This window comes from Pongo abelii, chromosome 9, assembly GCF_028885655.2.
Source record: "Pongo abelii isolate AG06213 chromosome 9, NHGRI_mPonAbe1-v2.0_pri, whole genome shotgun sequence".
Taxonomy (NCBI): Eukaryota; Metazoa; Chordata; class Mammalia; order Primates; family Hominidae; genus Pongo; species Pongo abelii.
The window spans coordinates 22,384,149-22,410,073 of NC_071994.2; the positions used below are offsets into that span (position 1 = coordinate 22,384,149).

General features: G+C 47.2%; 1 protein-coding gene across 7 annotated transcripts in view; it reads right to left on the minus strand.

Annotated features, from left to right (window-relative positions):
- The window catches only part of TSPAN18 (tetraspanin 18), a 203,970-nt gene that overhangs the window by 167,850 nt on the left and 10,195 nt on the right, over nucleotides 1-25,925 (minus strand). The window contains exon 2 of one of the 7 annotated variants that reach the window (XM_054524451.2): nucleotides 13,584-13,671. The exons of the other annotated variants lie outside the window; for them this stretch is intronic. The gene's annotated coding sequence lies outside the window, so the exon portion shown is untranslated. The remainder of the gene's footprint in view (nucleotides 1-13,583; nucleotides 13,672-25,925) is intronic. 7 annotated transcript variants of the gene reach the window in all.

Below are 25,925 nucleotides of genomic sequence, written 5' to 3' on the forward strand. Positions count from 1 at the left end.
CATCAAGGCAGCTCATGCATGCAAGGGAGTCTCCGAACTCCCATTAACTGATGGGAAACAGGGATTGGCTGAAGGATGGGACCTCATTTTATTTGGCTATCTGGGCCTCGAGTGTCCATTCAGGCAGTGTCAGCGCAGGGGGACTTCATGCATCATGAACCAGACTAAGGCCACAATCAGAGGAATTTGTTACATTTATAAACCCATAAACACACATACATACACACACACACACACACACACACACACATATGTGTATATATAGGTATGACCTTGGGCAAGTTATTTATATATATATAAATTTTTGATTTTTAACTACAAAAGTACATGTGCTTCCTTACCGGCCATCCTGTTTAACAGAGAGAACCACTGCAAACACTCTGGAGTGAGACCCTCTAGACTTTATTCTACCTAATCAAATACGTGTATGCATGTGTGTGTAAGCATGTACCTATGTGAGCACACATGCAGTGTGACTTTTTAAAAAATGGGATCTTACCACACACATTCTGCAACATCATTTGTCAATGATATCATGTCCAAAATGGATCTTCTTGAGTCCTTTTCATAGCTGCACAGTATCCCATAGTACATGTGGGCCATGATTTATTTACCATTTGTTTATTTCCCACCGTGGCTCTGTCGAATATTTCCATTTCTGGCCTCTATAGCCTCGCTGCAATGACCCCTCTGGTGCCCATCTTGGTGTAGAAATGTTCATGCAATTCCAAAGCCCAGATGCTTAGAAGTTGGCAGAGGAGAGGCTGGCCACATCCCACCTTTGGGTAGTGCTGACAAACTGCCTTCCCAAAATGCTGGATTGAGTCACCTCACAGTGCAGGGCAGAAGGAACCCCTTTTCTTGGATGTAAATTTGAACCCAGGGCTCTGCCTATGGAATGGCTTTCCTAGGCACATTCCAGTGGCCTGGGAGGCCAAGGGCCCTGGACCAAGGGAGGCGTGTGGGACTTGGCTGGCGCAGATGTCCCTGCTCTACTGTCTGGAGCATTGCAGAGGAACACGGGCCTACCTGAGCCAGGAACTGCATTTATTGGCTCAGAACTGATAATGAGCTTTTATGAGCTCCAGGGACTGCACGGAACACGTATTAGCGTCAAGAGCGCCTGTCAGCCACGCAGCCTGGGTGAATGTCACACATTAACGGAATTAAAAGCTGCAGCCACGCCAGGAAGGAGCTGCGGGCTGCATGTCAAGAGGTGTGGGCAGCGCCTGTCAATAACGAAATTACTTTCCAGGTTTTGCGCTCCAGAGCCTTAAGCTGTCTCCCGTCTTCGGTGGAATTTTGCCTTCCTGCAGCCTCAGAGGAGATTAGTTTATTACCAGCTTGCCAGAAGAGGCAAAACCCAGCACTAATCCTAATTCCCATTTAAGCAAATCTGCATTGTGTGAGGGAAACCAGCTGCGCTGAGAATGTTTTCCCCCTTGCCCATGAGATCTCATTGCAGTCCCCTCCTCTCTGCGGGGGAGGGGAGTCACTACAGATGTTAGAGCCAGAGCTGTCCTGGGAGATGGAGAAAAGAATCCCAAGGTTTAGGGCTAAGAGCAGGAACGGGTCCTGGGTGCAAGTGGCAGAGTGTAAGCCTGGCGGGCAGGCGATGGGGGTCACCCTTGACCTGATTAGTCTTGGGCTTTGGGAAGTCCCAACAACCCTCCCAGCCTCAGACTTGATCTTGCTCTGTGCACAGTTCTCCTGAATGTTTGGGGTGGCACAGGTTGAAATCCTAAATCAAATTCTTACTAGCTGTAACCCAGAGCAAGTGACCTACCTACATCGTGCCTCGACTCCTCATCTATGACACAGGGCAAACAACAGCAGATGACTCACAGGCTGTTGTGAGATTTGATGAGAAATGTGTAGCAGGACTTAGCAGAGAACCTGGCACACGATATCATGGCTCTTGAATGGAAGTCTCCATGGATTATAATGACACCATAATTTTAAGTATTAAGAAACAGAAAACACTACCAATTAATTAAATTAACTATGACATCATTTTTTGTACAATGCAACCCCGTTTTAGAGACATTAAGATGTTAAAAAAAAAAAGTGTGCCTTGGAATCCACAAAATACAAGAGCTTAATAGGTGGCAGTAACTATGATGAGTACAAGCCAATTTCACCCATTTTGCAAGGCCTGGCTCAAAAGTTAGAGCTTCTTCCTCCTCTTCTTTCTTCCAAACTAGGGGTGGAGCTCTCAATTTACAAGAAAAACTCAGTCAGCCCACTTCAGAGTCCTGGATGAGGCCCAGATGAGAAACTTTAATAGGTCTCCTGATATTTCCTACTCTACTTTTATTGTTTTAATTGAAATATAACATACATACACAATAACACACACACCACGAATATACACCCCACTGAATTTTCACAAACAGAGCATCCCTGTGCAACCAAAACCCAGATCAAAGACTCTTGTCTATTTCCCACCTACTGATTCTATTCACCTCATGTGTCCCAAAGCAGCCTTGACTCTCCATCCTCATAGAACCTGCCAGTCCCTGGCTGGGCTCACCCTCCTTACTGCTGTCTGCTTGCTGCACACGGCTCCTGGCTGGTCTGCCAGCCTGCAGCCTTTGTTCCCCGCTCTGCCCTCTCCTTCACTGTCAGAGTGAGCCCATAAATGGAGACCACTGTGTCTGTCTCCTGCTTTAGTGTGTTCCCTGGCCTCCCTTTGTCTAGACACAAGGCCTTTTATCATCTGATCCCCAATTCCTTTCCAGGCCCACCTTCAGGTCTTTGCCATATGCACAGACCCCACAGTCAAATTGAACTCACCTGGACTCAAAGTGTGCTCAGCCCAACTTCACTGATGTTTGCTCTTCCTGGAATTCCTCTCTTCCTTTCCTAACCCTGAGTTTCACCCCTCCCCTCACTTGGCAAACTCCTAATCATCCTTCAAAACCGTCTTTCAGTTAACTCCTTTGTGAAACCTTCCCACTCTCTCAACAGGTATAATAAGTCATTGTTCTCCAGGCTCACATCACAAATTGTGTGTATAGGTAATAGTATATTTTTTGTTCATGTGATTTTTTCCACCTACCAGACTATGAGTTCCTCAAAGATATGGGTGGTATCTTACTCCCTCTGAGTCTCAGTTCCTGACTCTGCAAATAATATTTGGATGGATAGACAGTTGCTAGGAGAAATGGATGGATGGGTAGTGAACGGATTTATAAAAGAACTTGAATGGTAGAAAGAAGGAACTAGGCTATAATTGGTTGAGGGATGGGAAAATGACTGGGTGGATGGAGAGATGGATGAATGCAGGGATGAACAGAAGGACAGAGGGAAGACAGGTGGATCTATAAAACAATGAGTTAAATGAATGTGGGAAGGCAGAATTAGGTTAATGGTGAGAAAGAGAGGGAATGAATGACCCTCAACCATTTGTATAATTTTCTCTAGACCCTGAGAAACTGAGACTCTTAGGACTACGAAGAGCCTAGCTTTAGTCTTCCAGAGTCAGCAGGTCTGAGGAGAGACCATGTGGTCAAACACCATCACCCCCTAGCTCACCCCACTGTACCACCTGCTCTATCCATAGATCTACAGGTAAGGCCTTCGGGAAGGAGTGCTCAGAGCTGCCTCTTGTCTTGGCCTTTGCTGACCCAGGTGCTGAAGAATTCAACAGTGCCACAAGGAGACCAAAGCTTTCCTGTGTCTAAGCCAAGCTCCAGTATGCAGGGCAGTTGCTTCGCCAACTGTGTTCAATAAGCCAGCTTGTGAACAGGCATGGGATAGGCAAACTGCCTGATTTACAGCAGGACAGCTGCTGATGGAAGCCCTGCAAAGATGCCATTTTGGGGGAACTATAAAATCGGTAAAAGGTCAGGATAACTGAACAGCATAGCACTGTTTGGATGGTTCCTGTGAACGGGCTTTGCACAGGGACTAATTCCCCAGTGTAGCCTGCTGCCTATCTGCAACAGGGGTAGGAAACACAGTAGGAGATGAGGAGCCCCCAGCATGAAATCAATGTAAAGCACTGTGGTTAAGAAGCCAGGCTTTTGTGCCCCCACAGACCGGAGTTTAAATCTCAGTTCTGCCTCTTGCTACCAATGTGACCTCAGGAAAATTCTCTATCCCAGCAAACCTCAGGATATCCACCTGCAAAGTGTGGACAACCATAGTCCCACCTCACAGGCTTGAACTAGGGATTGGATGAGCTAATAGACTGCAAATGATTCCCACAGGACCCAGCCTATCATAAACACTTGATACACAGAAGAAGCAGGAATTTTGTAAAATATAATCTGCTGCTACTTTCTGTAAAAAGGGCACTGAGCCAAGCATTATTCTTATATCAAAACCAGACAAAGACACTTACAAGAAAAGAAAACTACAGACCAATATCCCTTATGAGCACTAATACAAAAATCCCCAACAAAATATTAGCAACCCAAATCTGGCAGCATATTAAAAGGATTATATACCATGACCAAGTGGGACTTATTTCTGGAATGCAAGGATGGTTAAGCATACAAAAATCAAGGTAATACTCCACATCAACAGAATGAAGAGGAAAATACCCCCACACAGTTATATCAAATGGTGCAAAAAGCATTTGACAAATTCAACACCCATTTATAATAAAAACTTTCAACTAAAAATACAAGAAAACTATCTCAAAACAGTAAAAGTCATATATGAAAAACCCACAGCAAACAGCAAACATCATATCCAATGGTGAAAGACTGAAAGCTTTTCTTCTAAGATCAAGAACAAGACAAGGATGCCCATATTTGCCACTTCTATTCAACATAGTATTAGAAGTTCTAGCCAGAGCAATTTGACATTGGATTTTGTAATGATTTCTTGGATATGACACTAAAAGCCCAGACAACAAAAGGCAAAATAGACAAACCAGACTTCATGAAAAAATTTTAAATTTGTTCATCAAAAGACAATACGAACAGAGCAAAAATGCAACCCATGAAATGGGAGAACATATTTGCAAATCATACATCTCACAAAGAATTAATATCCAGAAAATATAGAAAACTCAAACCCAGCAACAACAAAAAACCCAATTAAAAAATGGGCAGAAAAGATTAAAAGACATTTCTCCAAAGATGATATACAAATGATCAATAAGTATATGAAAATATGCTCAACATCACTAAACATTAGGAAATGCAAATCAAAGCCTGCAATGAGGCCAGGCGCAGTGGCTCACACTGCCTGTAATCCTAGCACTTTGGGAGGAAGAGGTGGGCAGATCTCTTGAGCCCAAGAGTCCAAGACCCACATGGGCAACATAGCAAAACTCTGTCTCTACAAAAAATACAAAAAATCAGCTGGGCATGGTGGCACATGCCTGTAGTCTCAGTTCCTTGGGTGGCTGAGGCAAGATGATCACTTAAGTATGAGAGGCAGAGGCTGCAGTGAGCCAAGATCACACCACTGCACTCCAACCTGGGCAACAGAGTGAGACCCTGTCTCAAATAAATAAATAAATAATCATTTCTCAGCTTTCTGGCTAAGATCAAGTGTAAACAAATAAATAAAACTGCAGTGAGATACAACTTCACACCCACTGGCATGGCTACTATAAAAAAAAAAAAAAAACAGAAAATAACAAGTGTTGGCTAGGATGTGAAGGAATTGGAACCCTGTTCCCACTGTTGGTGGGAATGTAAAATGGTACAACCACTGTAGAAAATGGTATGGCAGTTCCTCAAAAAATTAAAAATAGAATTACCATGTGATCCAGCAATTCCACTTCTGGGTATACACCCAAAAGAAAAAGCATTTGGCAAATTCAACGTCCTTTTATAATAAAAACATTCAACTAAAAATACAAGAAAACTATCTTAAAACAGTAAAAGTCATATATGAAAAACCCACAGCAAACAGCAAACATCACAGTCAATGGTGAAAGACCAAAAGCTTTTCTTCTAAGATCAGGAACAAGACAGTAGGAAAAGAAAGTAGGGTCTCAAAGAGATATTTGTACACTCATATTCAGAGTAGGATTATTCACAACAGCTAAAACATGCAAATAACTCAAGTGTCCATCTACAGATGAATGGATAAGCAAAATGTGGTCTATCTACACAGTGGAGTATTAGCCTTAAAAAAGAAGGAAATTCTGACATGCTGCAACATAGATGAACCTTGAAAATGCTATGCTAAATTTTAGAAAGCCAGTCACAAAAGACAAATACTGCATGATTCCACTTACATGAAACATGTAGAATAGTTAAAATCATAGAGACCAGAAATAGAATGGAGGTTACCAGGGGCTGGGAGGAGAGGGAAATGGGAAGAATTATTGCTTAATGGATACAGATTTTCCATTTTGCAAAATAAAAAGAGTTATGGAGATGGATGGCATGGACGGTTGCACAACATTATGAATGTATTTAAAATAACTGAACTGTGTACTTAAAAATGGCTGAGATGGTAAATTTTATGTTGTATTTTATGACAACTAAAAAAAAATGGGGAAAAAAAGGGAGTAGCTGATTCATGATTCCAAGTTATTCTCCTGGGAACCCTTCCCTCCCTCCCTCCCTCCCTCCCTCCTTTTTGTTCTCACAAAGAACAGATGGGGGCTACACCCCTCCACACACACACAACACACTTAATTCACAACAATTGGACTTCATAATAATTTATATATTAAGTTTCCAGATAACATTGAAGACCACTGGTTTAAGAGTCTCTTATTGTCCTAGAATCCCAAGTCAGTCGGATATCAGAGGAGGAAGCGAGCCAGGAAGACTTCCTGGAAGAGGCAGCAAGGAACAAAGGGAGAGAGAGCGTTGACCAACCCAGTGATAAGCCTTTCCCTGGTTAGCTTCTGTTGGCAAACTCTCTCTCCATCTCCCTCTTCCCTCCTCCATCTCTCTTTCCCTCTCTCTCCATTTCTCTCTCTGTCTCCCCTTCCCCGCACCCTGGCTCTGTACTCCCAACCCTAGCCACCCTACATCTCTTCCTGGCTCCTAGGAGAAATAGCCACCCTTCTGAGTCCCGAGGCCACAAGAATTTGGCCTTATGCCCCAAGAAGGGGCAGCGTCCTCAGGGAGACCCTGGATGCCAGCTCAGCCTCAGACCTCGTCTCCCACGCCGATGCCAGGCCACAGGATCCAGGCTGGGCCACTGCCAGCCTGATGCATTGCTTGTTGACAGATAAAAGCTCTGCAATTTATGACTCCAAAGCAAAGCCACGGCTTTGTTTTGCTTTGTTTTAAATTAGCTATGTAAGGGGTTGGTGTGGGGGCGGGGGACAGGGAGGGGAGCCAAGGCATGCTCAGGACGCCTTGGGGCTGCGTCCCCAGCTCAGCAAACCCCAGGGCAGGCCTTAATGAAGCCACCTGAGCGCCGAGAACCTTGCAGTGTCTGCCGGGCTCTCCACCTGCACTTGTCTGGCTGGGGGAGGGAAGCGCTTCCCACCTGCTCACCCTGTCACTGGGCCCAGCACCCTTTGTTCCCAGAATGAGTCCCAATCAGCCTGGCTAATTGTGCCTCAGGGTCTCAGTGGGGCTGAAGTGAAACCATGACATCCTCAGAAAGATGGAGATCTATTCCTGCTCAGGAAGAGGAGGCCGTTCCCTACTGTACTTGACACAGTGCAGCAGGCTCTGGGCACTGCCAGCAAGGGGCCCCAAGGGTCTACCCAGAGGCACGGGCCTCCCGATCTGAGCCCATTAGCTCTTGGTGGGATGAGGAGGGTGGAAGGGCCAGGGAGGGAGGGAATGTCCCAATCCCCATAAATGATTGCGTGAGACTGTTTATTCTCAATGCAACTGCTGTTAAGAATCATTTCCCCTCACGCCTCCCATCTGGTCTGGGGCTTTTCTGCAGACAGCACATGCCAGCCAGGGTCTCTGGGTGCCCTCCTGTGTAGGACCTGCCATAGACGGACACAGCCACACTGGCCAACTGAGTAGGAAAGAGCGTGTGTAGCCTGCGGCAGCCCAAAACCTCTTGCCATCGGTGGGCATTGTCCCACATCTGCTCCCTCTTTGTGCTGTCTGAAAGCACTTTCTCATCATTTCAAGGAGTTAAGGACAAGGACTATCCACTGGACCTCCCTTTTTTATCTAAATTGCACTCTTCTTTCTCCTACACCACACAGCTCAGAGGGGTCAGGCATCTTATCCACAGTCACAGAGCCAAAGCTGCCCAAGCCACGGCACTCATTAACTCCAGCCTGCATTAGGGGCCAGGTGTGGCCAACACCATAGTATTAATCCTCCCAAGGAGACATCTGAGATCTTACATCTTGGGTCATTCGGCTGTTTGAGCAAAGATACCAGGCTTTCAAAGGTCACAAGCACAGCCAGTGCTTTGGCACATGGTTCAAGAAGAACAGAGACTGTCTCAGTGCTGAAGTTGGCTTTGGTATGAATTGTGTCTCAACATGTTTCAGACCCTGAACTCCACGTGGATGCAATGTGCAGTATTAAACACACAGGAACGCATGTCCAAGGATAGTCTGCCTCAGAGAGAAGCAGTATTAAAAAGCCACAGGACAGTAATAGAGATGTTTCTAAACTGGCCACCCTGCAACTAGCAAGGAAGCTGAAAGCTGAGAACTTTAAACTGGAATTGAGTGAAGAGCCCAGCCCCACAGCTAACCACAGCCTTTCTCCGCAACTGGGGCTATTAATTCAGACTTTATAACCCACAGGGCTGTGGCGGAATACTGGGAAAACTGCACCCCAACTCTTTGTAATGCTTCCCTGCTCAAGTCCATGTAAATATATTCTAATGCAGAAAAGGTCCGCAGGAGGCAAGACCGCAGAGTCATTAGCATTTTGATGGCTTTTCCTAACACATGGAACCAGAGAGCTTTAAAATTCATAGCGTGGAGATTAATCCTTCAAGTCACACTTGTCCCTCCTAAGCTTTAGGAGGCCAAGAACTTTTTACCCCTTTAAGACCTTGATTAGCAAAGAAAGTTAGAAAACCAGAGAGCTCGGTCAAGAGAGTCCTAGAGAAAAGAGGCATGACTGGTTTTCTCGACTGAGTGTGTTCCGTCCAAATACAATTAAATGGCAGAATTAGAGATGGGAGTAGAGGATAGGCTGTCACCCTGCATGAGAGGTGGGAGCTGCTTTGACTCAAATACTACAGGAGAGGAGTCCCTGACGATCCCTAACAGCACAGCTCATCTTTTTGTAACTGACAAAAGCCAGGCTTCTTAAAATCCATGTGTATTCACTCAGCAAGCCACGATGAAGTCGATCACTATGTGCTCACATAATAGATGCTTGGGACAATGGGATCAGGAAGCCAGTTCAGCTCAACAAATCCCTGATCTCAAAAAATTCAGTTCAAATGGAGAAAGAGACAGGGAAATAGGTGATTACAATAAAATGTGAGGGAGGCAGCGGTGAGTCCAGCTACCCTGGGACCCCCAGCAAGATGCTGGGGGCACCCACAGAGGGTGGGTCAAGCTGGGTTTATGAGCAGATCAAAGCTTTCTTTTGAAAATGGATGTGCTGGCTAAGTGTGGTGGCTCACGCCTGTAATCCCAACACTTTGGGAGGCTGAGGCGGGCGGATCATGAGGTCAGGAGATCGAGACCATCCTGGCCAACATGGTGAAATTCTGTCTCTACTAAAAATGCAAAAATTAGCTGGGCGTGATGGTGGCACGTGCCTGTAATCCCAGCTACTCGGGAGGTTGAGGCAGGAGAATCGCTTGAACCAGGGAGTCGGAGGTTGCAGTGAGCCGAGATGGCGCCATTGCACTCCAGCCTGAGTGATAGAGTGAGACTCTATCTCAAAAAAAAGAAAAGAAAATGGATGCGCTATAATATCAAGTGAGAAAGGTGAGGTCCACAGTGTTTTCTAGCATGTGATCAAAAAGAATACATGGATACTGTTAAGAAAAGTCATCTGTAATGTGGCAAAAGGCAAAGAGAGGTCTGTATCATTTCAACCTCATATTGGAGTACTGTTTAGCAAGCCCACCCAAGAATCCTGTAATTACCCAGGGGATTCTAGAGGAATGTAACTTTGTATAAAGTTACACATGAACTTGTAGATTTTTTTGGCTAGTAAAACAGATAAACCCCAAGGTTATGGTTTTCTGCCTTATAGGGCATTAACCAATTTTATATCCAATCCAGCCATCATATTCAGGCATTCTTTCTCCGATGCCTACATAATCACTGTTCCTTGAATTCTCCTGAGAGCTAGCTTTTCCATCCTGCTGGCCTCCTCATTAAATCAATCTTTGACTCATGTTCATTCTAGATTTATGAGAATCATGGCTTTATTTTTTAAATTATACTGACAATACATACTCATTTATATAGAGATATATGGTATGCATACATGTGCGCATGCACGCACACACATACACAAACTGTCAAAGAAACAAAATTTCAACAAATTGAGTTGTAAAGATCTCATTTGTTTTTATTGTGATTCATGAATTGGGCAGCATCCCATCTACAAAACAGAAAGGTGCTCTGTTGCCAAGATAGAGTCACTGCGCTTCAGCCTGGGCAACAGAGTGAGACCCTGTGTCAAAAAAAAAAAAAAAGAAAGAAAGAAAGAAAGAAAGTTGTTCTGCTGAGCTGCATAGAAGGGATGAGGTTTATAGACAGGAAAAGGCTAAAGAAGGCAGAAACAAAGAACAAAATGCGGATTGGTCATTTAAGGTCACTTTCCTTGTATTGGTTAAAACAGAGAGGACTTCATCACACCAGCTAAAACTAGCCTGTTTTGGAGATTTAGCTATCATCTTCCTGGAAGGTCAGATCTTACAAGTAAACAATTTAGGTTTCAGTTTGATAATGTGAAACTTTAGCATGAATGACTCCATTTTGGGTTGGTGTGTGGGGCCTAGTGCTAGAGTTCAGTCCAAAACACTGGCTTCTCATATATTTTACTTAACAACATGCAAACATATACAACACACAGGGAAAAAACTGGGAAGAAACATACGCAAAATATTAACTTTAGGTAGCTGAGGTATGTATATGTGTGACTTTTTTTTTTTTTTTTTTTTTTTTTGTGAGACGGAATCCCACTCTGTCACCCAGGCTGGAGTGTGGTGGTGTGATCTTGACTCATTGAAACCTCCGCCTCCCAAGTTCAAGGGATTCTCCTGTCTCAGCTTCCTGAGTAGCTGGGATTACAGGCACCTGCCATCATGTCCAACTAATTTTTGTATTTTTAGTAGAGATGGGGCTTTACCACGTTGGCCAGGCTGGTCTTGAACTCCTGACCTCAAGTGACCTCAACTCCTGACCCACCTTGGCCTCCCAAAGTGCCGGGATTACAGGTGTGAGCCACTGCACCAGCCTTATATGTGACTTTTATAATCAGAGAAAGTGATAAACATTACTATTTAAACGCAGAAACAACTGCACTCCCTTCTAAGATGCCCTAAAGTAACAGGTAATGCAAACTGCCTGCTTACTCCATTAGGCACTTCCTAAGCATATACGCCATGGATTGTCACATTAGGACCTCACCACCACACTGTGAGAAAGGTACTGTTACTATCCCCATTCTACAAGCACAAGCAGTTAGCCAAAGATCACAGATCCATGCAGTAAGAGCCAGCATCTGAACCCCAGGCAGCCTGGCCCTGGAGCCTGTCTGCCTCCCAAGTAGAAAAGGAAGAAATGAAATCTGCCAGGCTGCCAGGGTCAGGCTTGGAGAAGACTGTGTTCTCCACCCACTCCCAGAACACAAAGTGTGCAGGGAGCCAAGCACGAGCCTCGCCAGCCTTGAATTGAATTCACATGTGTTTCTTCCACACTCGCTGGCAGGCACCAGGTCTTCTCCGTTCCTGAACCTCCCCATCACTCAGGGACAGCCGGACACACCTTGGGTGATCTCTACCTGCTCTGATAGTATTGCCCATTTATGTGCCCTAAAAGTCATCCTCTAATTAACAGCTCACTCACTCTCTCTCTCTCTTTGGCCACACTAAAGAATTGGTTTATCACCTCCATAATAAAGCAAAGGGCAGCCTGCTTTCAGCAAAGAAATGGTTCAGTGTGTTGGAAAGGGCCTCAGCCTAGGAACCCTAGAGGATGAGGGCACTGCCTGTAAGTCACTGTGTGACCTTGGGCAAGTCACCAAGCCTCTCTGAGTCACTTCACCTTGCCCTTAAACATCCAATGTCCCAGATGTCTTGCAAGCATCCATCTTTCTTTCGCTGCTCCTCATCCTAGCTGGGATGTTTCACATGCAGGTGGCATAGAGCCCACTCCAGGGACCTTGCCTATTGATTCTCACTAAAGCTCTTCATGTAGCTGGTCACTGCTGGCTAAATCCATGTGGAAATTAGGTTTTGAAGGAAGAAGGCCACGTGGTCTAGAACACCAAATTGATGTGGGGGCTGCAAAAGGGGGGATGTGGGAAGTGGAGAGAGATGCTGCATTCAAATAGGACTCTTAAGATCGCCTACATACCGCCTCATGTGGGGATTCACTCTGGTCACAATTTTTATTCATTTATTTTGTCAAATACATTTTCCTGGGTCTCCAAACACCTGCAGACTCAGGGAGGATTATTTAAGTAAATACAGTGTTTCAAAAGCTTCCAAATAAAAAGCCCCATTTTCCTTGCTTTAACAATAAATATCCATCCAGCCTTTATCTATGGCTATGAGGAAGGTAGGAGAGAGAATAATTCAGAAATGTCAGCTGCTAAGTAAGTGTCAACATTGAAAGACACATCTCTAGGTGATTAATTAAGATCGATGGCCAAAAGAAACACAGGAAAGCCCTCTTATAAAAAAGGAAAATGATGCTACTAATGAAACTAATTCTAACTGAGTGCCTGCTTCAGGTTCCTGGGTGAGTTACTGCCCCTTTCTGGGTCTCAATTTCATCATCTGTCACCTGATGGCCTATGGTTTTCAAAATGGGTTCCCCAGGGATTCCCTAGGAAATACCAAAGTGAGGTGAGTTGGGGAGGTTGGAGCAGCCCCCATGCCTGCTTCAACAGGGCAGCTCCATTTTGAGCAATTTCACATTTGAAAGTTCCACATGGAGCCGGGCGCGGTGGCTCACGCCTGTAATCCCAGCACTTTGGGAGGCCGAGGCGGGTGGATCACGAGGTCAGGAGATCCAGGCCATCCTGGCTAACACAGCAAAACCCCATCTCTACTAAAAATACAAAAAATTAGCCGGGCGTGGTAGTGGGTGCCTGTAGTCCCAGCTACTCGGGAGGCCGAGGCAGGAGAATGGCGTGAACCCGGGAGGCGGAGTTTGCAGTGAGCCGAGATCGTGCCACTGCACTCCAGCCTCGGCAACAGAGTGAGACTCCGTCTCAAAAAACAAAAAAAAAAAAAAAGAAAGTTCCACGTGGAACTTTGAGTTCTGTGGCTACAAGTAAAGTTGAATACCACTGCACTAAATCATCCTTTGTTCATTCCACTTTAGTGCTTGAAATGCAATCCCCAAGACACTTTGGTGGCCAAAGGCATCATGATGACCCATGCGCAATGTCACTTGGGAATGAATTCTTCTCACTCCAGGGTGGGGCCCTGTATACCAGGTAGCAAGCCCACATGCCTAGCAAAAAAGTTTGCCAAGGCAAATCAGAAAACCACGAAAAGAGCTGACATATGGAAGCACTCACATTGTCCCAGGCAGTTTACCTCCCTCATGCCTCACAGCAATCTTGAGCAACAGGTTTTAGTTTTCCCTCCATTTCGCAAATGGGGAACCTGAGAATCAGAGGATAAGAGACTCACTCAAGGCTCATAATAAATTAATAGCAGAACAAGATTAAAACTCAAGCCTCTCCTCTTGAAATCCTGTGTCTTTCCACTCCACCTTGACACAGGGCCACTCAAGACTGCAGGGTTTGGTGGTCAAAAGCTTAGCTCAAGAACCAGAGCACCCAGGTGCAGATCCAGCTCTGCCAGACATGCAGTATGATGCTGGGCCAGGTACTTACCTAGCCTCACCATGAACCAGTCTTACCATCCCTAAAATGGGAATGGATCCACACTTAATCTGTAGGGTTGTTGCAAGGATTCAACAGGGCGGTACACACTATGTGGTACGCTCTCAATACATTCTAGCTCTCTGTCCCTGGAAGCGGGTGGGAAGAGGGATACACACCAAAAGGAAGTGGATCCTTCTGGTGGATGTGGCGCAGGAAACGCAAAATCTTTGTCTTGATTTCCGCAGCCCCTCCCCCATTCACAGTGGCAATCTGACTGCTGCCTCTGTTTCCCTAAGTCATCTCTGCTGGTGCATGAGGAAGAAATGAGAAGAATAAAAGTGTGGTGCTATGACACTGTGGCTTCTCTAAAGTGAAGAGTAAATCACCATCTTGAACTTTCCATTTTCTCCCAACTTGTGTTAATTTCTAGCTTGAAATCAAGCAATGTCTCCTCAGTACCAGGAAAAGGCTAAAATACTGATATAATTCCAGGTTGGCACATGGTCTGCCGAATGAGATCCAGTCCACTCACTGGCAGAGTCATGGAATTTGAGATGTTGAAAGAACCTTATCTCAGATCATCTGAAATACTGTGGAAGAAAGTGATGGTCTTTTTTTTTTTTTTTTTTTTCCTTTTGAGAAAGGGTCTCACTCTGTCACCCAGGCTGGAGCGCAGTGGTGCAATCTCAACTCATTGCAACTGCCGCCTCCGGGGTTCAGGAAATTCTTGTGCCTCAGCCTCCCAAGTAGCCGGGATTACAGGCGTGCCCAGCTAATTTCTGTATTTTTAGTAAAGATGGTGTTTCGCCATGTTGGCCAGCCTGGCCTCGAACTCCTGGCCTCAAGTGATCTGCCTGCCTTGGCCTCTCAAAGTGCTGAGATTACCGGTGTGAGCCACCATGCCCGGCCAGAAAATGATGATCTCTCTAAACATAAACCAGTAGTTTGTCTCTTTTGAGAGGAAGGAAACCAGGGCCCAGAGAGGCTGAGTGACTTGGCCCATATCACACAGCCATAGAGCTGGCTAGTAAGAGACAGAGAGAGAACCGAAGTCTTCTGACCCTGCAGCTCTGCTGCAGGTGAGGGAGGGAACTGGGGGGATGAGAAACAGGGAGAGAAGTTTGAGTGTGAGAATGACCACACATACGTGTTCGTGTGTGTGTAGTGGAAACAGTGTGAGCCTTTGAGGTAGAAGGAAAAGTATTTGGGCCACTGGAAGTTCCACCTGCACTTTGAGTGTGGAAAGATAAGAGTGAGCAAGTGTGAAGGTAGCGTGTGAGTGTGCACGAGGAGATGAGTGCAGGAGTGAGGAAATCTGAGTGCTGAGAGAGAGGGGAGGGGGGAGGAGAAATATTTGGGCCATTTTCAAATTCCCACAATAGAATAAATCAAAACAGATTGTTCTGAGACACAGGCCATTTCAAACCACATCCTTTATACCAAAGTCGACCCAAATGGCTTCCCTTGATGCTGCCTCGTAACCAGTCGTAATGCCAACCATCATATTCACGATCATATTTAAGATTCCTGAGCAGCAACCAGGCTCAGTACAAACAGTCCCTCCTCGTAGCAGCCCTAAGAGGCCTCTACAATTCACGCCCATTTTCCAGATAAGGCTACTGAGTCTTAGAGGAGGGAAGTCCCTTGGTCTCCACATCTCCCTGCCCAAGGGATATCTAGGATTAAAAAAAAAGCCGAGAAGGCAGCTGAGATCCAAGCAGTGAGCTCCTTGCTGAAGTTCTGTGCCCCAGAGAGCTGCCTCTTTTAGGCAGGGCTGCTCCTGGCTGCTGCAGGCAGGATGGAGAAAAGATGCCAGGGAGCTGGCATGTTCCTAGGTGCCGGCTGCCCCACAAGGCAAAGCAGATGCTCGCCTGTGGGAGGGCCTGGCGCTGTGACCAGCAGAATTAGCTGCTGGGAGCTGCAGCCACCACCTCGCCTGGGCCTCCAGCCCTGACCAGTCAGAGAAAGGCCCCGTTCTTCAATGCCAGCTGGCTGGGGACACAGGGCTGGGCCAGGGAGGAGAGAACCGCCAGGGTCCCAAGAATGGGTTTCCCACATCTCACCCTGACATGAGCAACAGGAAGGCTGGGTCCAGGCGACTACTCCCGAAGAACTGAGTCTCCCTTCCTGACAGTCACAAGGGGTAGCACCAGGCAAGCAGTGGGGGAAGTGGGCAAATAAAGCTCTGCTGAGCATCTCTGCTGCCCAGGCACACTGTGTATTTTCTAATCATAATCTTGTCCTAACCCCAAAATAATTATTTTTTGAGAGAGGATCTCATTCTGTTTCCCAGGCTGCTGTTGCCCAGGCTGGAGTGCAGTAGGACCATCATAGCTCACTGCAGCTTCTAACTCCTCAGCTCAAGCAATCCTCTCACCTCAGCCTCCCAAGTAGCTGGGACTACAGGCATGCACCATCACCTGCAGCTAATTTTTATTTTTTTATTTTTTGTAGAGAGGGCCCCCGACGTTGCCCAGGCTGCTCTTGAACTCCTGGCCTCAAACAATCCTTCCACCTCACCTCTCAAAGTGTTAGGATTACAGGCATGAGCTACTGCTTCTGGCCAAAACAATATTTTGGTGTGGGTACTACTCTCCTTGCTTTACAAGTGGGTACACTGAGGCTCAGACAGGCTGAATAACTTACCCCAAATCACCAAGATAGTAAGTTTAGGTGGAGTCAGGATTGAACCCCAGCATGACAGGAGACGTCTGTTCCCTTATAACTCACCCAACACTCATCTGCAAAGACTCCCTGACAGAGGCTGGGAGTCCCAGAGAGAAGCATTTGTCTTGGGTCTCATACTCAAATCCCAACAGGAACTCTGAACCAAAACAGAAGAGAGCAACATGCCCCACCCACGGGGGGCAGCTGCTGCTTACCCCCAGCCCATATTTGCCACCAGACCATGCCATGTGTCAAGGAAATCAGAAATCTGGAGTTTTATGCAACTTCTCTCACTTTTTCAACTGATTAGAATCAGCTTTGCTGTTTTTTGTTCTTTCTTTTTGAGATGGAGTCTCGCTCTGTCGCCCAGGCTGGAGTGCAGTGGCACGATCTCGGCCCACTGCAAGCTCCGCCTCCCGGGTTCAGTCCATTCTCCTGCCTCAGCCTCCCGAGTAGCTGGGACTACAGGTGCCTGCAACCACGCCCGGCTAATTTTTTGTATTTTTAGTAGAGACGGGGTTTCACCGTGTTAGCCAGGAGGGTCTCGATCTCCTGACCTCGTGATCCACCCGCCTCAGCCTCCCAAAGTGCTGGGATTACAGGCGTGAGCCACCGCGCCCAGCCATGTTTTTTGTTTTATTAATAGAATTTTTTTCGTTGAAGTATAACAGAGAGGGAACAGTACACAGATCTGAAGTGTACTGCTCAATGAATATCGCAAACTGAGCATACCTATGTTACCACCAGCCAGGATGAGAAGATGAACACACCAGCACCTAGAAGCACCTCGTGCCCCTCCTGGACACCCCCCAACTCATGCCCAAAGGTCAGCACTGTTGTGACTTTGACTCTCTTAGATTATCTTGCTGACTTTGAACTTTATATAAGTAGAATCATACATGCCATCATTTTGTATCCTTGGCCTGTGCACTTCATTTATTTTAGCCACTGGTCAGACCATCTTCTCTGTGAGCTCATTGGAGCCTCAGGGCTCCAATGCTGTGCAGTGAGGAAAACCCTACTCTCTACTGATGAGTTAATTGGAACCTGAATAGGTTGTCCGTGGTTATACTTACTGTTTCTCCACCAGGATGAAATTATATCAAAATCACTTGAATGGCCTCTTCAAAATACACATGCTCAGCAATGCACTAGCTCAACTGTACAGTACCAACCAGACTTCCTGAAGAAGAAAGATGCCCACGCATCATTATTTTATGATTTTGAAATCCAGCCCCATATTGGACCCTCACCTTAGGTCATATAGCAACAAAGCCAGTGACAGGGCATTTAAGTGCTCCAGTCCCTATGCTCTATACCCAGCACCCCAAAGTTCCTCATATCTATTCCCTATCTATTCTTTGCTAGCATTCCACCCTCCTCCAACCATGACAGACATCAATAATTGATCTTGGCACTCCTTCCTGCTAAGCCTGGGTAAAACAGGCTCATCCACCCTTCAGCTGCACTCAGGCAGGCCCTACAAATCGATCAGCGTTGGCGTTTGAGATGAGAAGTGTCTGCCATCCAGATACTACCACACCATGCTACCCCTGCTCTTTGGAAGTCCTTGCTACTTTCTTAAGCAGCCCAGCCTTCTCGTATGCAGGGTGACTATAAGAGAAGCAGGGAAAGAACTAAACCCACACCTGACCCCATTCTTCGGCTTATTTGATTCTATTTCCCACGCCAACCCTGCAAAGCCAGCTGTGAAGATAATTTATCCCAACCCTGCCTTGTTTTTGTTTGTGCATTAGGTTTTGGTTTTTTGCCCTGGTTTTTATAGATGGCAAACAGGCCCGGAGAAGAGTACTGCCTTGTCTAAGGTCACATGATGAGGCCTGGTCAAAGCTAGAACTTGAAGCTACACCCCCATTTCTAAGCCAGAGCTCTCTCCCCACCAACACCATGGAGTTTCTTGCAACCTATTAGGAACCACTGGGAAGGCCAGAAACATGACGGTAACCTCATTCATCTCAAACCAATCACATCTGTTTCACTTCTTTCCAGCTAAGCAGTAAACAGTGGAGACAGAGCCCAGGCTGAGACAAGACTGCAGCCCAGAGCAGACGTTCCCCTGTTGATCTCTGGGCTAGAAGAAAGAGGTTTTCTCGAATGCAACTGAGATTGGTGATCTGACATCCCTGAAAATTGGCCTTTTCCGAAGCGATAATACACACAAACCTAGGGAGGAGGCCCCACTGTGGAGGTGTTTCCAGCAGCAGCCCAGGAGGCCTCTGTTGTCTCACTGCTTTCTGTCTTTATTAACATTTGCGGAAAAACTCACAGTACATTTTGCTGCAAATGAAAACCAAGCAATCTCATTTTCTCCCCTCAACCAGGCCAGATGGCTCCTTGCTCTTTTCCCCTCACTCATACTGGAAATTAAAAAACATAAATAAATAACTAAAATAAAATATCTAAAAATTCCCTAACATCTGCAAATCTGCCTTTTTGAGGGCATTTTCAGCAAAATGTACCCCAAACTGGGTACTCGGATGGTGTTACAACGGCATTTCCTCCATCAGGATCAGTTTTATCTTCATCTCTGAAGTCTTTTCCTTCTACGGAGCTCTGGGCCCGAGGAAGGCACCTGGCATGCCCATCCACAACCAGGAAGTAAGGCAGGACTCCAGCAACCGCAGAAACTCCCGAAACGGCTGCAAGCCTTGGGAGTCTGCCTGTTGCTCTCAGAGGTGGCAGAATAGGGGTGACGGGAAATGCCCAAGGGCAACTCGAAAGCTGGGGATTTCCTAGCTCGGAGCACACATCTTCCCACGAGGCCTCAAACTTCCGAGGACTCAGCTGTTCCTGCAGAAGCCCCACTAGCGCCGTTCTCGGCTTCTCCCCAACCACTTGCCTGCTGTTGTCCCATGTCACATGGAAGGACAAGGATGCACCAAGACATAACCAGCCCAAGGTCACACAAACCAGAGAGAGACAGGGCTGGAATGCATCCACAATGTCCTGACCCCAGGCCTCGGCTCTAACCACTGCACCCCACGGCTCTTTCCATTGCCCACTGAACTGGCAGAAGTGCTTGGTCTAATCCTGCTGCTCCTCACCCCAAAGACATTGTCACGCTCTGCCTTTAATGTCACACTTTTCCTGACACAAACCTTGGTGATGGCTTAAGGCACAAGTTCAGGGCCTGACAGAACCCATGTGAGTGCATTCGTATGTGCCCAGATGCATCATCGGCTACTGAATTTTTAGGGGGAAGTGCTGCTTTTGTTGACAGCTTCCCTTAACTGACAGGAGAGGCAGGCAGGCAGAGGCGACTCAGGAAGACGGTCTGCCAGCCCCCAGGGGAGGACTCTTAGAAGGATGTTTCCTAAGAAGCCTCCGTGTATTGATGCGTAATTCAGTCCCAGGGAATCAGACAGCATCCAGGAGTGTGAGAGCAGACGCCAGCTCCCCCATGAAGCCATCCCTCTGCAGGTCCAAGACAAGGAGGCCCCGGCCTGGTGGGTCCATCCATGTCCTCAGCCAAGGCCCCAGCCAGGGCCCATAAGAAAGGGTCTCTGTCAATGGGAGAGTGGATGGCAGGAAAGGATGAGGAGTTGGGTGCTGGAGAGGCCATCTCCTCCCACCCTCTTGCTCTCTTCGCATTAGCGGTACCAAGCCTGAGTCAGCACGCTGGGGGCAGGGGCTCCTCCAAGCGAGAACAGGGGAGCAGAAACACTCTGTGTCCTCAATTGGCCTCTGAGAGAGGGACAGAGCAGGCCTGAGACAAGAAAGAAGCTTGAGACACAAGAAGTGAACAAGAGGAGTCTGAGTCAGGGACCCGGGAGAGCTCCTATGGTGGGTATGGGTGAGCAGCTTCTAAGACAGACCAGTCTACTGTGCACTGCTGAGCTGGATGATGATGCCACTACCTTCTGGATGGATGACCCTCAGCTTCAAACCTTCAGCAAAAGTCTAGTGCACACAATGGAAGGGAGGGAGGAAGAAAGGGAAGGAGGGAGGGAGGAAGGGAAGGAAGGAAGAAAAGAAAAAAGGAGGGAGGGAAGGAGGTAAGGAAGGAAGGAGGGAGGGAGGGAGGAAAGGAAGGAAGAAAGGAAGAAAGGAAAAAAGGGAGGGAGGGAGGGAAGGAAGGAAGGAAAAAAGGGAAAAGGGAGGGAGGGAAGAAAGAAGGAAGGGAAAAAGGGAAGGGAAGGGAAAAAGGGAAGGGAAGGGAAGGAAAAAGGGAAGAGAAAAAAGGAAGGGAAGAGAAGGGAAAAAGGGAACGGAAAAAGGAAAGGGAAGGGAAGGGAAAAACGGAAGGGAAGGGAAAAAGGGGAGGGGAGGGGTGAGGCAGGCTACAAGAAGCAACACCAAGGACCCTTTCTGCATTCCACATACCTCCCAGGCAAAAATTTCCATACAACGGAAAAGGCCAGGCCTTGCTATGCTTCAGACAAATATTTCCACTTTCTCATACCCACTCCACGTGCTGGGTGCTCTACCCGATTCCATAGCTGCAGCACCTCAGGTCTCCATTCTGTAAAATGGAGATAAAAATACCACTCCAATTGGATTGCTGGGCATTGAATGAGCTATAATGTATATGGGTCTGGTGTGTATATGGAAAAACTCTGCTGTTTCTGGAGAGGAAAAGGAAAAAACGGGAAGGGAGTGGGGAGAGAGCAGAGAGAGGAGAGGAAGGAGAAGGGTGCAGAGGGGAGGGGAGGGGCCAACCTGGCAGGTCGCTCCCATGCCCAGCACCAGGTTAGGCACTTGATCTTGTTTTTGCTGTCCCTTTTTTCTAGATGAGGAAACTAAGGTTCCGAGGGAATAAATAACTTGCCAAAGGTCATGTGGCTGGTAGGGGCCGACCCAGGATTTGAACCCAGATCCATGGGACTCCAAAACTAGAATTCGCCTCTCTTGCTCACAGCACCCATTCAAATGCCAGGAGGACTCTACAGCTGCCTTCAGAACTTCCTTCTAGCAGCGCGTTTCATGTTAATCCCGTATGTCTCACCAGCAGACACACACGAACTCACACACACAACTTTAACTACATTATCATCATCATTTTTTTTTCCAAAAAGATTCTATCAGTAAGTTCATTTTTCTTTATACACACACACATACACACACACACATACACACATACACGTCTGACACAGGTTTGAATAGACCTTTGTGAGTGGCTAGACTACGAAGAAACAAAAATTGCCCATTATTTAAATTTGACTACATAGCAACCACCTTTTTAAAAGAATATTTTTATTTGAGCTCATTGTGCAGCCAATCTTCAGACACTTTTCTTTCATTAAACTGCTTTGAGAAGGAAAAATTATCAAATGAAAGGGAGGAAATGTTATGCATATCATCCCAGCTCTTGAAAAGCATGCCATGGATTGTCCTCTTTGGCTCTTAATTTATTTAAACAACATCCCCACTTCCATCAACAACCACGCCTCGACTTCCTGAGAGCTTTTCTCCAGGGGACGCGAGGCTCCGAGGTCATGTTCCCTGTTCAGGACTCTCAGGGGAGACCCAGATGCTCTGGAGTTAAAAGGAGAACAAGCAGCCCCACTCCCGTGATGCGGATGGGATATCAGAAATCCACAGGGATGGCAAAACCTCGTCTCTACTAAAAATACAAAAAAAAATAGCCGGGTGTGGTGGTGCACATTTATAGTCCCAGCTACTTGGGACAGGAGAATCGCTTGAACCTGGAAGACAGAAGTTGCAGTGAGCCAAGATCTCGACACTGCACTCCAGTCTAGGCGACAGAGAGAGACTCCATCTCAAAACAGAAGTCCAGAGGGAACATGAGAGTTTGTTAGAACCAAACAAGACTGGACTTAAAGATCAGGCTTTCTGGACTCGCAGTCCAGTGCTCCCTCCATCACTCCATTTGAGGAACAATGGAAGACAGAAATTCACAGGCTAGGATGGGGTTGTGGGGGCAGCTCCCCCAATTCTTTGCTAATTCTCTGCATTTCCAGGTGTCCCTGTCTTGCTGAGGGCCCACAGCCTCTGAGCTCAGCCACTACGTCCCCATCAGCTTCTAGGTGCAGAGTCCCCCAGGGAAATCTCCCACCTGTGGCCCAGTCCCAGCCCCTCAGCAGCACCAGGTGCCCCACGCCCCTGGCTGGCCCTGCTCTCTCACAGGACACACAGGTGGCAGCTGTTCCCCTTGGTTGTACAGCCTGCTTTCCCAGCAAGAAGGCTCTGGAAAGGAAAATAAAACAACAAAAAGCCCTTTGATCTGCCAACTGACACACTTATCACACAATGGAGGAAGGTAGAGATGCCCTCTGTCCTGACCCACGGGTCTCCCAGTCACACATCCTCCCCAAAGGGTCCCAAGGGCTCTTTCGCAAACCCCACCTAGCCCAGGCGCCTGAACCCCACGAGATGAAAAGGAAAAGATGACATTTGCGGGGACAAAGCAGAGATAGGCAAGGGGCAGGCAGAGATCGGAGAGGGCCAGGCAACCATGACAAAGAGAATAAGCCATGACCCGGTAGCCACCCTACCATAGGTGTCTCTGCAGATTGTCCATTTGGTGGGACAACAGGAAAGGGGTGTGCATGAAACAAGCAGCTCAATCCACCAGTCGGGAATGACTGCATCACGGCTGGCCATGCAGTGGCACGCCAGGCACCCATCCCAAAAGGACGTGCCTCTCCCATGTCCCATGGTCCACCCAGGAGAACTTCCATGGCTTTGGTGAATAGCTGTTCCCTCCGGTTCCTCCAACCTCAAGCACCAGCTTCAAACTCTTGGCCTGAAGGCAGGCTGGAAACCCATAGGAGCAGCCCAGGGCTGTCTCTGGGCCCAGAGACTGGTGTAAGACTGAGAGTGACCTTCCATTGAATACGCTTTTGTTCTATTTCCATATTCTTTTGCTATGTTACTCTTTATTTTTTCCTAAGTCTTTCACCAGGAAGACATGATTATTTTCTTTTCTTTTTGAGACAGAGTCTCGCCTGGCTCTGTGGCCCAGGCTGGAATGCATTGGCGTAATTTCAGCTCACTACAACCTCTGCCTCCCGGGTTCAAGTGATTCTCCTGCCTCAGCCTCCTGAGTAGCTGGGATTACAGGCACCTGCCACCATGCTCGGCTAATTTTTTCTATTTTTAGTAGAGATGGGGTTTCACCGTGTTAACCAGCATGGTCTTGAGCTCCTAACCTCAAGTGATCTGCCCGCCTCAGCCTCTCGAAGTGCTGGGATTAACAGGCATGAGCCACCACGCCCAGCCAGACATGATTATTTTCAAAAAGCAGGTAACTCCTGGAAAATCCAAAAAAAAAGATACGGAGAGAGGGAAACCCTGGAATCAAGAAACCCCCCTCATTTCCTGGGATCTTTGACTACCTTTCCACCCTGTTGCAGCCTCCACCTCCCTCACAGCCTACGTGCAGAAGTAAAGGTCCCCATTCCCTCGTAGTTTTGGCAGCTGCCACCAAACGAGGGATTCAAGGCTGGACAGGAGCAAAGGGCCAGGAGAGAAGTCACCAAGACCCCTGGATCCTGATTTCCTCCCCACCCTGCTGTTAAGAAACAAACCAGCTCCAAAAGGGAAGACTGTGAGGATCTGCAGAGGAGCAGAGCCAGGAAACAGACCATCTGGTGGTGGAGTGCGGGCTCCAGGTTCGGACTACCTGGGTTTTACTCTCCTATACTTGTTTAGCAGCTGTGTGACCTTGGGCAAGTGATTTAACTTCTCTGTGCCCTGGTTTTCTCAACCATAAAATGGGGATAGAGTGCTGAATTAGGAGATGTTAGCGGCTGAATTGTGCTTCCTGCACACTCATATTTAAGCCCTAACCCCTAGCACTTTGGAATGTGAATGCTTTGGCAATTAAGTTATAATGAGGCCTTAAGGGTCCTAATCCAATCTGACTGGTATTCTTAGAAGAGGAGCTCTGGACACACAGGAGACACCAGGGAAAGGCTGTGTGAGGACACAGTGAGAAAGTGGCCATCCGCAAGCCAAGCAGAGAGACATCAGAAGAAACCAAACCTGCCAACACCATGGTCATGGACTTCCAGCCTCCAAAACTGGAGAAACAAATATTACATGAATTAATTTATGTAATCCTCACAACTCATAAGTTATGTGTTATATTTAGTCCCATTTTATGATGGGAAAATGAGGCACAGAGAGGTTGAGGAGCTTGTCCAAGGCTGCAGAGCAGGTACGTGATAAAGCTGGGGCTCCAGCCAGGGGGGCTCCAGCCAGGTGGGCTCCAGCGTTCCCACTGTAAAAAACTCTTCTATTGGTGGATGAGATCTGATTTGTGAGGGCCTGGCACCCTGCAAGTAATCAACACATATTAGCTGTGATCATCTGCAAGCCAAAGAACACGGAGGATTACCAGTAACCACCAGAACAACCTAAAAAAGACTGGCTTGCAGAGGAGAAAATGGAGAGAAGGCAAGAGAATTTCTCAGGCACCTTCCGAGACCCTACCAGGTGCCTGGGATACAAGGATGAACAGACAGGCACTGCCCCTGCCTTCCTGGGCTTACATCAAAGTGGAGGAAATAAATGTTAAAAAAAAATTACACAGAGAAGTTAATAATCATCCAAGAGTGACAAAACACCACTAAGGAGAGGACTGTGGAGCCATCTGAGCCTACAGATGGGAAATTTGGCCCATTAGGAACTTAAGGAGGACTTCCTGGAGGAGGTAATGCAGGGGCTGGGATCCAAAGGATGAGGAGGAGTCAGGTAACTAAAGCGGGAGGAAAAAGCAGTCCAGGGGAAGAAGATCACAAAGATTGGTCCACGAAGGTAGGGGCAAGAGAAGAAAACAAGTGGCAGATGGGCTGGAGAAGAGGGAGTGAGGCTTGGGTGGGGAGGGGGCAGACGCCACATGAAAGCCTTTTGAACACAACAGAGAATCCATCGAAGCGTTTTAAGCAGGCGGCTAACATGACCACGTTACCCAACAGATGTTTTCCTAACAAAGTGTGTAAGCTGAACTTCTGTATTTCTTTTTAAGGCAGAAGGAAGCAGTGGGAACGTTAGAGTTAACTTGTCTATAAATTGAAGGCAGACTTTCTAATCCAGCTGGCATTTTCATAGATCGGGCTCCCTAAAATGAGGTACGCCTATTGATTTATCACACTGGAGAAGGGTGGGCCTCTCTGGTGTGCTGGAGACGTCGGGGAGTGCCTCTGGTGGCTGTGTCATGGGAGAAACCCCACATTCTGAATGTGATCTTCCCACTCAGCCACCACGACCAGCTTCCTACGGTGACCACCATCTTCCCAGCCCCCCTTCTCAGCTTCTCCTCATCCTCCAACACAGCTTGTCCTTTGTGTCCATGAGGTGGTCTTTCCGTCCTGGATGCCCTGAGCATTTTCATGGCATTATATGGCTCCCTTTGGGCTTTGGTGCTATGGCCTCCCC